The 13360-nt window shown below is 39.9% G+C and overlaps 1 protein-coding gene and 1 long non-coding RNA gene across 2 annotated transcripts in view; both read left to right on the forward strand.

The window, feature by feature from the left end:
* Nucleotides 1-13360, forward strand: part of ERBB3 (erb-b2 receptor tyrosine kinase 3) — a 107741-nt gene that overhangs the window by 18071 nt on the left and 76310 nt on the right. The gene's annotated exons all lie outside the window — the stretch shown is intronic.
* LOC117662895 (uncharacterized) lies at nucleotides 1314-9103 on the forward strand. Its single transcript, XR_004590544.3, has 2 exons — nucleotides 1314-1945; nucleotides 8674-9103. It is a non-coding gene; the product is annotated as an uncharacterized LOC117662895 (long non-coding RNA).

The raw sequence follows: 13360 nt of genomic DNA on the forward strand, positions 1-13360 counted from the left end.
CCTAATGGGCTGCCGCAGCAGCAGCAAAATGAAAGGCAGCCCTACGCCTTTTCCATGCAAGGGCATAAAGGCTCCTCATTGTGTAGCCATGGCAGCCTTTTAATTGGAGGGAGCTCTGGGTCAGGACCCCAGGGCGGCCTGCAGCTCCGAAAAGGCCTGCCTCTTCCCTACTCACCCTGGCTAGACAGGGAAAGCAGAGGCCAGCACTGTGGGAAGGAAGCAGAGCCCCCCCCCCATTTTGGGTTGGTTGCCCCCTCCTTGGAGAGAAGCGGGGAGTCCCTTCTTTCTATGGGAGGAGAAAAGGCAATCAGGAGGTCATTTATTTCAGGCCTGCCCGTCTGGGGGAAAAAGCAAGACAGGAACATGGTCACCCTGACAACTTCCCCTCCATTTTTCCTCCGTTTTTTATTTCTTTATATTTGTCTCCTGCCTTTCTTATTTTTTACAATTAACTCAAGGTGGGGAACATATCTCCAACACACCTTCCTCCTCTATTTTCCCCGCCGTAACAACCTTGTGATGTGGGTTGGGCTGAGTGAATTTTGTCCATCTTTTAAGACTTCTCCGTCCTGTGTCATTTGTTTCTCCAAGAGAGGATTTATTTCTCAGAGCTCACCGGCAAAATGTGTTCCTAAATATGCTTAGTTTTAGGTAGCTCTCTGATTTCTGAATGGTGTTTGGGTAGCTCTGTGAAGACTAGAAACTTGTTTTTGAAAACAAAAATAAAACATGAGATTGTTCCCTCTCACGCCAACTGAGACCCCTGGGAAGTGTGGGCCAAATACATCCTAAGTGTTGAACAGGAGAACTGATTCAAGGGTCAAAATCCGTAGCATGTGGTACTAGGGGTAGGCCCTATCCTGGCTGAAGACACCCAACAGTAGAGACAAGTGACCTGCTATTGTGTCTCCTATAGGAAAGAGTTGAATTTAAATCAACCAATCATCTATTAGATCAGGACTAGGCAACTACAGTCAATTTGCAACCCATAGACTTCAACTCCCAGAATTCCTGAGCCAGCATGGGTTGGCTCAGGAATTCTGGGAGTTGAAGTCCATAGGTCATAAAGGGCCCATAGTTTCCCATCCCCTGTACGAGATGATATATTCTGCCAATTAGCAGCAATGTGAGAAGCTATTAGATTCATTATTTGGCCAATTTAGGTATTAGATTGTCATATTCTTCTTGGCTACGTGGACCAAGAATTCTAGAAGTTGTAGTTTCACACACATGGAAGGTGAAGGCCAGTGGTGGGTTGCTTTTGGTTCTGTCCGGTTCTTGCGAACCGGTAGTAAAAGCGGCGGGAGGCTCCGCCCACCCGCCCAGATGTCATAATGGATGATCTGCGTATCCACACTTTCCTTGAGAACCGGTAGTAAAGATAAGTAGAACCCACCCCTGGTGAAGGCTAAGATAGATTGCCCAGCTGTGGCTCCAGATTTCCCACCTACAAACTTGCAAGGAGCCCTAGGCCCATCAAGCCTTAACCCATACTTTCCAATGAAAAGTCAGCAGTCCTAGGAGAAGAACTTGTCACAGGCACTGACTGTTTATACCCATCAACCAGGAGCTGAAGCTGTGAGATGCTTTCCAATGTCTGCCCAAAGTTTTACTCTTGTGCAGCTAACATGGCTGTTCTGACAACCATTCCAAGCCGGGCTCATCTTCTGAGAGATTTAGAAGGAAGGTGGCCATTGAAACATCTGCATATTTCTGGTTCCTTCAGAAGCCCCCAGGAAGGCACCTGTTCCCTGAAGGGACTATTTCCTGGCTGTTGTAAATAATTTCCTCTGTCAACCTCAGAGAGTCGGCCAGCTTCCTAGCCTCACCGCCTAAAGCCAGTGGGATTTCCTCTGTCTCTACTTCACCGGCCTATTTTCGGTGAGAAGGAAAAGTGGTGGGCAAACAGACAAAAGGAGCTTGCAATCAACTCTCTCCTCCCTCGGTACATAAACTTTCATCTGGTTTTTGGAGAGCACTTAGTCAAACCCTTGGGCTCCCAACATTTGTGTTTTTGCACGTGGGTTGGTGGGGGGTGGGAGCGTATTTAACAACTCATTGTTTGTTACCCTTAAACCGTCTTTTACACTTCAGTGAGCAGGTGGGAGGATATAAATATAAAATGAACAACAAAAAAAGATAAAACCCAGTGCAACCTGCAGTCCTCAACAGATCAGTAACAGAGTTGGAAGGGACCTTGAAGGTCATCTAGTCCAACCCCCTGCTCACGCAGGAGACCTGTACTAGGGATTTGAACTGCCGAACTGCCAACCTTTCTGATCGACAAGCTCAGTGTCTTAGCCACTGAGCCACCTAGTCATAACCTGAGCTATGGGAAAAGCCGGCAGTCAGTCAGCCCATTAGCAGACACCGCCCCCCCCCCCCGGGCATCACATTTTCCAGAGGAAAACTGGGAAGGGTCTGTGCAATTCTATGTCATTGATCTAAATGGAATTACAGAAGAATCTTTCAAGCACAGAGGTCTTGTGTGAAGTTTCCTGTGGCTGTGGCCTGTCCATCTCTTTCCCACCCCCCAAAATGTATAGCCTTGTCCACCTCTTGGTGTGTTAGATGTAAATGCCTTATTCTCTAATGTGTAAATAGTGTATATAAGAACATCAAGAGTTAATTTATTCTATGGTCCCTAATGTATTCATGACTCATAACCCATCTTCATGACTCCACCCCCTATGTATATAAGGAGCTCCTCTCCACAAGCTCCCTGCTTCTATCTATGAATATTCAGCGAATATAGAATGCCTTTGTGTAAATAAAAGGAGTTATATTTGAACTCTTAATTCTTTAATAATTTATTGAGTCTGATCCAGAAAATATCGCAACAATCTGGTAGCAGAGGATGGTTGGATTGACTCAATAAGAACTTAAACATGTCTAAAAAAGATAGGCCCAACACCAGGGCATACAGCAAAGAAATGGAAGAAGATCAAGAAATAATAGATGAACAAAAAGAAAAGGAATTGAAAAGCAGTCCTCTCGGGTCTGAGATATTAAAACTGCTAAGACTCAAAGCAAAAATCAAAAACGTCATAAAAAGCGAAGGAATGACAAAAGGAAAAGAAATTCACACAAATGAAAATAAGGACTCGAAAACGGTGAGCGATTTACCTACAAATAAAATTACAACGAAAGAGAGAAACACTGATCCCGCGCAAAATTTTGAATGGCAGCCATCTTGTTCTCAACAAACTTCCAAGATGAGCGAAACTGAACCAATCAAAGGACAAAATTCAAAATCTCTGGCGCGAAAAGATCCTCTCGATGCTGAAAACGAAAAGGAAAGACTTTATAACTCAGAAAAACCAGACACGGAAATTGAAGAAACACCAACAGAGATACAAATAGAATCAGCAATAAAAACACTCTTTACTATATTTGGGCCAAAATTAAAAATCACCAGGGAATCGCCGAAGAAGCAAGCGAACAAATCGATGCCTCGAGACCTGCACGCCTCCACCCCAACTTCAAGAGCGACGACGCCAGAGCCCAGGGAACCTTGCCGATTCCTTCCTACTCCAAAAACAGAAGCAAGCGACATATCCAGAAAGAGAAAGAAAAGGGCGATCGCAGTTACCAGGACACCAAAAACCGAGCCAGAGACCGACTCATCGGGAGAGGAGCCGAACGAGCAAGCGGCAATGGAGAGAACCTTCCACGACGGAGTCAAGGGCAGAATGAGCAGTGCGCATGCGCGAAGTCAGGAAAACAATCCGGGAAGATTTGAATTCGTAAAGGAACCACACAGACTCGTTGCTGACATCCCTACACCATTCTGCGAATTTCTACACTTGCAAGACCACGAACTGCCTCAGATTGTAAGTAATGGTCAAAATAACACAGGAAACTTGCCTAGTGACTTCCCAAAGTTAAGAATTGATGGTATTAATCTACAAGAATGGTACCAGCAGCTTCAAGTCATTTTCATGAAAGAGAACTTATTATTTTTTATCACTAATCCTCCAAGAAGACCTTGGACTTTAAAAATAGATAGGTTACACCATAGAGCCTTTTTTCTAATAATAGCCAGCATATCTCCTGCAATGTATTATAGCATCAAATCTAATCTGACTGTTTCAGAAATTGTTCAATATATGTTTAATTTATTCCACAGTGACAGTGTAGCCACTACAACAAGGATGTCCAAGGAATTCTTTTCATCTAGAGTAAAACCAGGGGTTTCTATAAGTGAGCATTTAATATGTTTAAACAAAATAAGGGCTGAACTGCATTTAAGGGGAGAAGTTATTTCAGACCAAACAATGAAAAGTGTTATTATTAACTCTCTTGACCCATCATGGGACAATTTCATGTCACATCTTGATACCATTAACTTAGGATATTTGTCAATAGAAAGTTTATCCAACAAATTGATAGCTGAAGACAATTCGAGAAAAAATCGATCTAACAATCACTCAGAACTTAGACCTGTTAGGGAAGTAGCTTTCCAAGAAAAATATAATGAAACATATAGATGCCATAATTGTGGGTCCAAAGAACATAACAGAAGAGATTGTCCCAGATTCTCAAAAGAAAGGCACAGACCAGAATACATGAACAAACACAATCATAGACAGTCTTCTATAGAAAGGCATAGATATAGAAGCCCACCAAATTATAGAGAAAATAGAGGGGGCAGAGAAAACTTAAGAGATAAAAAATCTGGTTCACTAAATGGATTAAATAAACATGACAATACAAAATCCCAACAAAATGAAAATAACAATTGGCTCATCGATTCTGGGGCTACAAATCATACCACTAACAATAAAGATATACTGTCTTCTTTTACAGAAGATAAATTTGTAATAAAAGTAGCCAATCAAGAAAAGGTTCAAGTACTAGGCAGAGGAAATGTGATTTTATCTGGTTTAGGAAAAATAGAGGGGGTATTGTTAATACCCGAAATACCTCATAACATATTGAGTGCCATAAAACTAAGTAAAGACTCTGATATCAATATAACTTTCTCAAAGGGAGAAGCATTCCTAGAGAAAAATAAAAATAAAATAGGCACTGTGATAATTAAAGGGGGCTTGCCCTACCTCATAACAAAAGAAGAATGGTTACATAATATTGATTCAAATGTTAAAGAATGTATGGAAATAGATGATGAAAATGTTAACAATAGTGAGAATGATGATTGTATGATACCACATGATCAGAATGACGTACCCAACATAAAGAAACCAAAGATAGGTAAACCAATCCATGATGAGTGTGCTCACATCTTACATAGGAAGTTAGGTCATGCCAGTTTTCCTGTAGTACAAAAAATGACTGAACACGCAGAAGGTGTCAAAATAAAAAATTGTGAAAATTATTTGGAATGCTCAGTATGCAAGTCTACAAAACTAAAAACTAGCCCTAGACCAAAAAGATCTGCCAGATCAACTAACAAAATTTTTGATTTAGTACACATGGACCTAGTAGGACCACTTACTCCATCAATCACATATAGGAAACGTTATTTTCTAACAATAGTGGATGATTATAGTCGTTATGGTTTTGTTTACACATTGAAACATAAAGATGAGACTTTTCAAAAATTTAAGGAATTTTATAAACGCATAGAAACACAGCATAATATTAGAATAAAGCAAATTATGACAGATAGAGGATGTGAATTTATGTCTAGAGAATTCTCTCAATGGCTAAAGGATAGAGGAATGCTACATTACACTTCCAGTCCATTTTCTGCATTCCAGAACGGAATTGCAGAGAGGAAAAATTCCACACTACAAACTATGATTAGATGTACATTAGAGGATGCTGGTTTAAGTAAACAATTTTGGTCAGAGGCATTACACTATTCAAATTATACACAAAATAGAACCTGGTCCAGTATTATAAATAAAACACCATACGAAGTAATGTATAATAGAAAACCAAAATTAGCACATATGCATATTTTTGGGGTCACTGCAGACGTACACATACCCAAACAATTGAGAAGAAAGGGAGAAAATGTATCCAGGAGACTTAGATTCATGGGATACGAAACTGGTACAAAAGGATATAGATTCATTGATGGCAATAATAAATTTATAGTTTCCAGAACAGCCGTGTTCCATGAACAGGCCAACTGGTCTAAATTACATTTAAATGAAATATTTCCTAATCAACACATAGAAACAAAATATCACAAGGAAAGAACTGTAGATAAACAAAGTACAAATAAACATGAAAATAAGACCAAAACCTGGACAAATAGCCAATACAAAATAAAAACTGATACACTAACAAAAAAGGAAGCAAGATACATGCATGACAACAATAGTAAACCAGAAAGAACAATTAGGAACAACAGGAACAAAATGCCAGACAAATATAAAGATTACGTAATGAATGTAAATAATGAACCAATAACACCCAATACATACGAAGAAGTACTAAAACTTCCTCGTGAAGAAAAAGAGAAATGGGAACTAGCCATGAAAAAGGAAATGGAAAGTTTAAAAGGATTAAATGTATTCACTCCCACAATCGCACCTAAAGACAAAACTGTTATTGGTACTAGGTGGATATATAAAATTAAAAATTTAGAAGGAGGCAATAATCTGTACAAAGCTAGATTAGTTGCCCAAGGCTACGCACAAAAATACCCAGAGGACTATACAGACACATATTCTCCTACTGTGAGGACAGAGAGTGTCAAAACAGCTTTGGTGGTAGCATCAGCACTTAACCTTGATGTATTTCAATATGATATACAAACTGCATACCTACATGCAGAGTTAGATAAAGAAATCTATGTAAGGGCCCCTCACAGCCAATACACAAATAAAAATGAAACTTGGTTGTTAAACAAAAGCTTATATGGATTGAAACAATCCGGTAAAAGATGGTATGATTGTTTGGTAAAGGTGCTCAAGACTATGGGTTTTAGCGCCACATCTGCTGATAATTGTTTTTTTGTCAAAAGGGATAATGACTGTATAGAATTTGTATTAATTTATGTAGACGATATTTTATATATTGGAAAACACAAAGAAAGTAGAGAAATCTTTGTGAACTAGTTGAATGAACACTTTTCCCTAAAGTCTTTGGGTAAGGTAAATAAATATCTTGGTGTACAGATCAGCAAAACAAAAAAGGGTTTCCAACTTACTCAAAAAGATAAAATTGTAGAACTTCTAAACAAATGTAATTTAAATAATGCTAAGACATGTGATACTCCCATGCAGACTGACTTCCTCAGAAATACTGATGAATCATCTCCTGAATTTAAGGACAACACATTTTATAGATCAATCATAGGTTCACTTCTTTACATATCTAATTGGACTAGGCCAGATATAGCTTTACCACTTAATTTACTGTCCAGATATGTCAGTAAACCAACAATGTATCATTGGGAAGCTGTCAAAAGGATTTTGAGATACCTGAAGGGCACTTTAGATTTTTGTCTTATGTTAGAACCAAATGATAACAAGGAACCAAAACTCATATGTTATGCAGATGCGGATTGGGCAGGAGACACATCTTGCAGAAAAAGTACATCAGGTTATATTTTCCTTTTAAATGATTGTCCAATTTATTGGTATACCGGCAAACAAGAACTGGTATCTACTTCAACTACAGAAGCAGAATATGTCTGTTTATCCAAATCTGCTAATAACCTCGTGTGGTTTAATGACTTAATTTCAGAAGTTTGGAAGAAACCTATTTTACCTTTTATCATAAATGAGGATAACAAAGCAGCTATTGAAATCTCCAGATCTGATGCTATTGGACAAAGGTCCAGACATATAGATATTAAGTTTAAACATGTAAGGCAATTATCCCAAGACGGTTTTATAAAAGCTGTGCATTGTGATACTTCTGAACAGATAGCTGATATTTTAACAAAGCCTTTACCATCCAAACAACATAAATATTTAACTTCTAAATTGCATGTATTGTATTGTCCTGAATCTGAATGTAATTGATATTGTATAAATAATCGGCATTTAGAGGGGGATTTGTTAGATGTAAATGCCTTATTCTCTAATGTGTAAATAGTGTATATAAGAACATCAAGAGTTAATTTATTCTATGGTCCCTAATGTATTCATGACTCATAACCCATCTTCATGACTCCACCCCCTATGTATATAAGGAGCTCCTCTCCACAAGCTCCCTGCTTCTATCTATGAATATTCAGCGAATATAGAATGCCTTTGTGTAAATAAAAGGAGTTATATTTGAACTCTTAATTCTTTAATAATTTATTGAGTCTGATCCAGAAAATATCGCAACATGGTGGTTGGGGGGGGGAGAGGAGAAGGCCTTGCTTAGCAGCTGTGTTCTATCCCTCCCCTCTTCCCTGGTGAAATGCCTCCCCCTCCTTCCCCCATCCCTGCAAGCCCTATCAGTGCAGCATGCCATAGATATCATCCATATTCCATACATGCCTTCGTAACCCATAGCAGCCCGGCCTTCTGATAATAGATGACAGCTTGAGCTACTGTTCATTGCCGGACAGCGAAACCTTTCAGCAAATGTCTCTCGGCTCCTTAAAACTTTGGATGGGGGTGAGGGTGGCGGGGACAAGCAGCCTTGCTCTAGGCAGCTGTTGAGGAATAGTAATGGGCCAAAGGGTTGTGATTTTGAGGAGGCTTGCTTCCCCTCCCCCAGGATTGTCCATTAATGATTGCTATTGTGATTTGCCTTTAGAACATCAAAGTTGTTAAGGGTGTGTGAAGAACTTTGCTTCTCATGCAGGACTTGTGACTCAAGTTCTTTCTTTCTTTGAATTGTTATGCCCTCCTTCAAGGAAATATCTACACTGGGCAAGCCCTATGTAAAGTTGTAACCTCAAAGAGTGGAAGATATTTTAAAAAGTACCGTATTTGCCTGGTGCCAAGCAGACGTTAGTAGTGAAGACAACGCAAACCTTGCAGAGAACAAATCCCAATGAGAAGACTATCATAATCAGAAAGAATCTACTTGACCTGGCACCCCCAGGTGCTCATCTCAGATGCTAGAGGCATCTGGAGCAGAGCTTCATTGGATAGTTTCAGTCTACCGACCAAGCAATTCTACTTGTCTTCCAAAAAAGTGAAGTTGATTCTGCAATTTAATGACATTACACAAATGTCCACTCTTTGTTATTCCTGCCCTGTTTATTTCGCATAAGGATAGCTGTGAGGAATAATAAAGAATGACAATTCTTTTTTTTTTCTCTCTCTCTGGGTCCTGGTTCAGCTTTTGTTGTTTCTGACGTTGTTTTCTAAAAATGCCTTCTGCATTTTTAGGGAAATCAATGCTTGCTTTTTGTTTTTTGTTTTTAAACCAATGCAGAGATCTTCTGGATGTTAAATTCCAAACTTGATGCCAAGCTGCCTGCTTGGAGAAGAACACAATAAGCCCCTCTTACTACTGCTTGTTTTGCAAATGAGGGGTTGAATTGCAGGCCAGTGACTGGTCCTGAGTGCTCTATAGTTCTTTTTCAACCGCATCGACCTCATTCTCTTGCTGATTTATTCCTGAGCAACCTATTTATGTGTTCAAAGTACAATAATGCTCGCCCTCTCACATCTTCCACTCAGTTTGAACTATTTATATTTCATTTTGACTGAAATTGCTTTCAAAGGCGCCTAATCACAGGCTCACCGTTTCAGTTGGCAAGGTGCAATTTTGGACACAATGAGTAAAAGTGCATATAGCCTGTTTTCACCTGTCCAGTCCTAGAAAGGCAAATGCCTAAAAGGCCCATTTCAGCCCACCTGAATTTCAGTTCTCGTTTTCACTTCAAACCCTGTCCTGTGGATACATGAGCCCTTTGAGCACAACAAGGAGACTCCTGAATTCTTCTCAAAGCCAAAACAGCTGCAGCCTCCAAAGGGAAGGAACTCCCAGGCTCTTTCAAAAGAGTTAACGTCTTGATCTCTTTGAGGGTGGGAGAAAAAAAAAGAAAAGAAGGAAGGAATAGAGCTGAATTTAGCTCTTTGCTCTTTCCCCCCCCCCAAACAGCTGACTAGTAGCTTTCTAAGGTAAAGGTAAAGGTTTCCCTTGCACATATGTGCTAGTCGTTCCTGACTCTAGGGGGCGGTGCTCATCTCCGTTTCAAAGCGAAAGAGCCAGCACTGTCCGAAGACGTCTCCGTGGTCATGTGGCCGGCATGACTTAACACCAAAGGCGCATGGAACGCTGTTACCCTCCCACCAAAGGTGGTCCCTATTTTTCTACTTGCATTTTTTACGTGCTTTCGAACTGCTAGGTTGGCAGAAACTGGGACAAGTAACGGGAGCTCACCCTGTTACGCGGCACTAGGGATTCCAACCGCTGAACTGCCGACCTTTTGATTGACAAGCTCAGCATCTTAGCCACTGAGCCACCACATCCTTGATTATAGACATGGAACTTGATTATAGACATGGAACTTGAAAAAAAGTTCCATGTCTATAATCTTGGCTGTTTGGAGGACCAGATTGCAGCTGACAGGTAGAGGGAGGGAAGAAAGTTAATATAATTTGGGGAGAACATATGCCCATTTTGTGCCCTTGAAATGCAATGAGAAGAAAGTATAGAATTAACCCTGAATAGCATTTGGACAGATTTACCAGCTGGTAGTTTTAAGAACATGGTAAATAAGAAATGGTGTCCTGAGTTGGCTTTTTTCATCCTCCCTCTTAATTCTTGAGGTCATTGTGGTTTGGAAACAATCTACAGCTTCACTTACGAGAATTAGCCAATAGTGGTAGTAAACATGGCATAACAGTATGGGCACATCAGGATTCAAACCAGAGTTTCTTCATCTTTAGATTAAAGCTGTAATAATCACTAAATCATATTAGTTCTCTGATTTGTTTTTCAACTACCCACTCGAGATCGCTAAACTGGGTTAATAGTTGTTAACACACCTGAGTTAATTTTCATATTAATAGGGAGCTTTTAAAGGACAACAATGTGGCTGTCTCTACACTCCTGACTCCAGGAAATCATTAGGAAAAAAAATGTGTGAGTTATTCAAATGTTAATAACTTTGGGCTGTTGACATTAATGTCCTCAATTGGATATTCTTCTGACATTGAATGATGTGGATCTGCATTCTTGGTTCAAATGGCATTGATACATTCCCCTTTTCAATATTTGCAGCCTTCATTAAAAATGTGGGGTCCATGGTGCTCTCCGAGCTTGGTTGTTGATCGAAAGGTCGACAGTTCAGCGGTTCGAATTTATTTATTTATTTATTTGTTTATTATTATTTATTAGTCGCATTTCTATGCCGCCCAACTCCCTAGGGACTCTGGGTGGCTTACAGCAAAAAACAATGTGAACAATATTCCGTAAAATTTTTTTAAAAGAAAACATTAAAAACCCATACACTCCATTCTATGGCCGGGTCTCGCAAGATCGCCATAACGAGATCAACGGCCCCTGGCCTGCCGGAAAAGCCAGGTCTTCACTGCTTTCCGGAAGGCCAATAGGGTGGGGGCGGTCCGGACCTCAGGAGGTTATTGGTTCCAGAGAGCTGGGGCAGCCACAGAGAAGACCCTCTCCCGCGGGCCCGCCAACTGACATTGTTTAGCTGACGGGACCCGGAGGAGACCAGCTCTGTGGGATCTTACCGGTCGCTGGGAGCTATGCGGTAGAATCCCTAGTGCCGCTCAGGGTGAGCTCCTGTTACTTGTCCCAGCTTCTGCCAACCTAGCAGTTTGAAAGCACATAAAAAATGCAAGTAGAAAAATAGGGCCCACCTTTGGGGGAAAGTAACAGTGTTCCATGCACCTTTGGTGTTTAGTCATGCCGGCCACATGACCACGGATTCGTCTTCAGACAGCGTTGGCTCTTTGGCTTTGAAACGGAAATAAGCACCGCCCCCTAGAGTCGGGAACGACTAGCATATATGTGTGAGGGAAACCTTTACCTTTTACTGATGATGTTACGTAGTTTGGTAATGACTGGTAATGTCTGCAAGAAAACAACCAAGCTCATAGCGCACCAAGGATCTCTCAGTTCAACCCTGAGCTACAAATATGCTAATGTTAAAAGTAGATACAGTAGAATTAAGGACACTGAAAATAATGCAAGGGCTGGATTGCAACAGCACTAAACATTTTTGAAGGGTTAAACTACAAAATTGTAAAGCAGAATGAAAAAAAGCAATAGTTTATTTTGGAACACTAATTATGACTGTACAGGATATAGTTTTACCCTCAAATTTCAGAATTAAATCAGGCAAATTTCTATGGATGTGCTGAAACTCCCTCCAGGTGCTTTTGATATTATCAAAGCCTTTGTGAGTCACCTGATTCTCTGTGAATCAGGATGCAATAAGGCTTAGGTTACCTGGTCGTTGAGAAATTAAGGACCTGGTTAGAGTGAAATGAGCAAAAAGTACTTCAGAAGTGAACCCAGGATAAAGTCCATACTGATAAAATAGTCCGTTTGATAGAGCAAAGGACAAAGTAAAAAGTAAAGGCAACTTTTAATTTCAGTATCTTGCATGTTTCTGGAAAAAATATTCTCTCTTCAGGCTAACAATGAGATACTGTATAAAATACCTGAAATGAAAATGCTTTGGGTGATTGAGAGAAAAAAAATCTTACTATATAGAGACTCGGTTTTATTTTATCTAATTTTTATGAACATCTTAATTGGCAAAGGCCTACCTGTATTTCTATGGTTAGGCTCCCCCCCTCCCCTCCATTAAGAATATTGTTAGATGAAAAATCAACCGATTGGATAGTCCAATTCATAAATTCCAACTTTAATTTGCAAGTGTGTTTTCAGAGTCTGTCCCCGGCTCCCCCAATTCAGGTGTGGCTTCTAAAATGAATCTGTGATTCTCCTTTTTATTATTTCCTATACTCTTCTTTTCCTGATCTATTTTACATAACTTCTTAAATCCACATCTAATATATATAGTCTATTCTATTTGAGAATATATCCCCTGAATCACAGGATTACTTCCAAGTAAATCCAAATGGGATTGTGCTATTAGTTCATATAAATGAAACACATGTGAGTCATGTTTATTCCTGTTATTATAGTCCTTTGCTTTTCATTGTCTCTCCCTAAATTGAATGTTGTTTGACAATGAGATGGACAGCATCAATAAAGTAAAATTATTCTCACATTCTCTGCCCATACTTTGAAGAGTGGTGAGGTAATGATGCTACCCTGTATGTAGCAATGATCCTGCTAACAGGTGGCTTTTCAGAACAGAACAGATTTTGAATTCCAGAGTAACAATTTAACGTAATTTTCCCATCTTGAGTAACAGCATACAGTAATCAATTTATGGATCCTAAGAAGCATTGTAGCTAAAGACATTTCATCCTGTATAGGCTTCCTTGGAAGTAAAATCTTACCCAATGAAACCAATCTCCAAAAAAGGCATGTGGAGAATTTAAGG

Source organism: Pantherophis guttatus, chromosome 2, assembly GCF_059756535.1.
Source record: "Pantherophis guttatus breed Tessera chromosome 2, ASM5975653v1, whole genome shotgun sequence".
Classification (NCBI taxonomy): Eukaryota; Metazoa; Chordata; class Lepidosauria; order Squamata; family Colubridae; genus Pantherophis; species Pantherophis guttatus.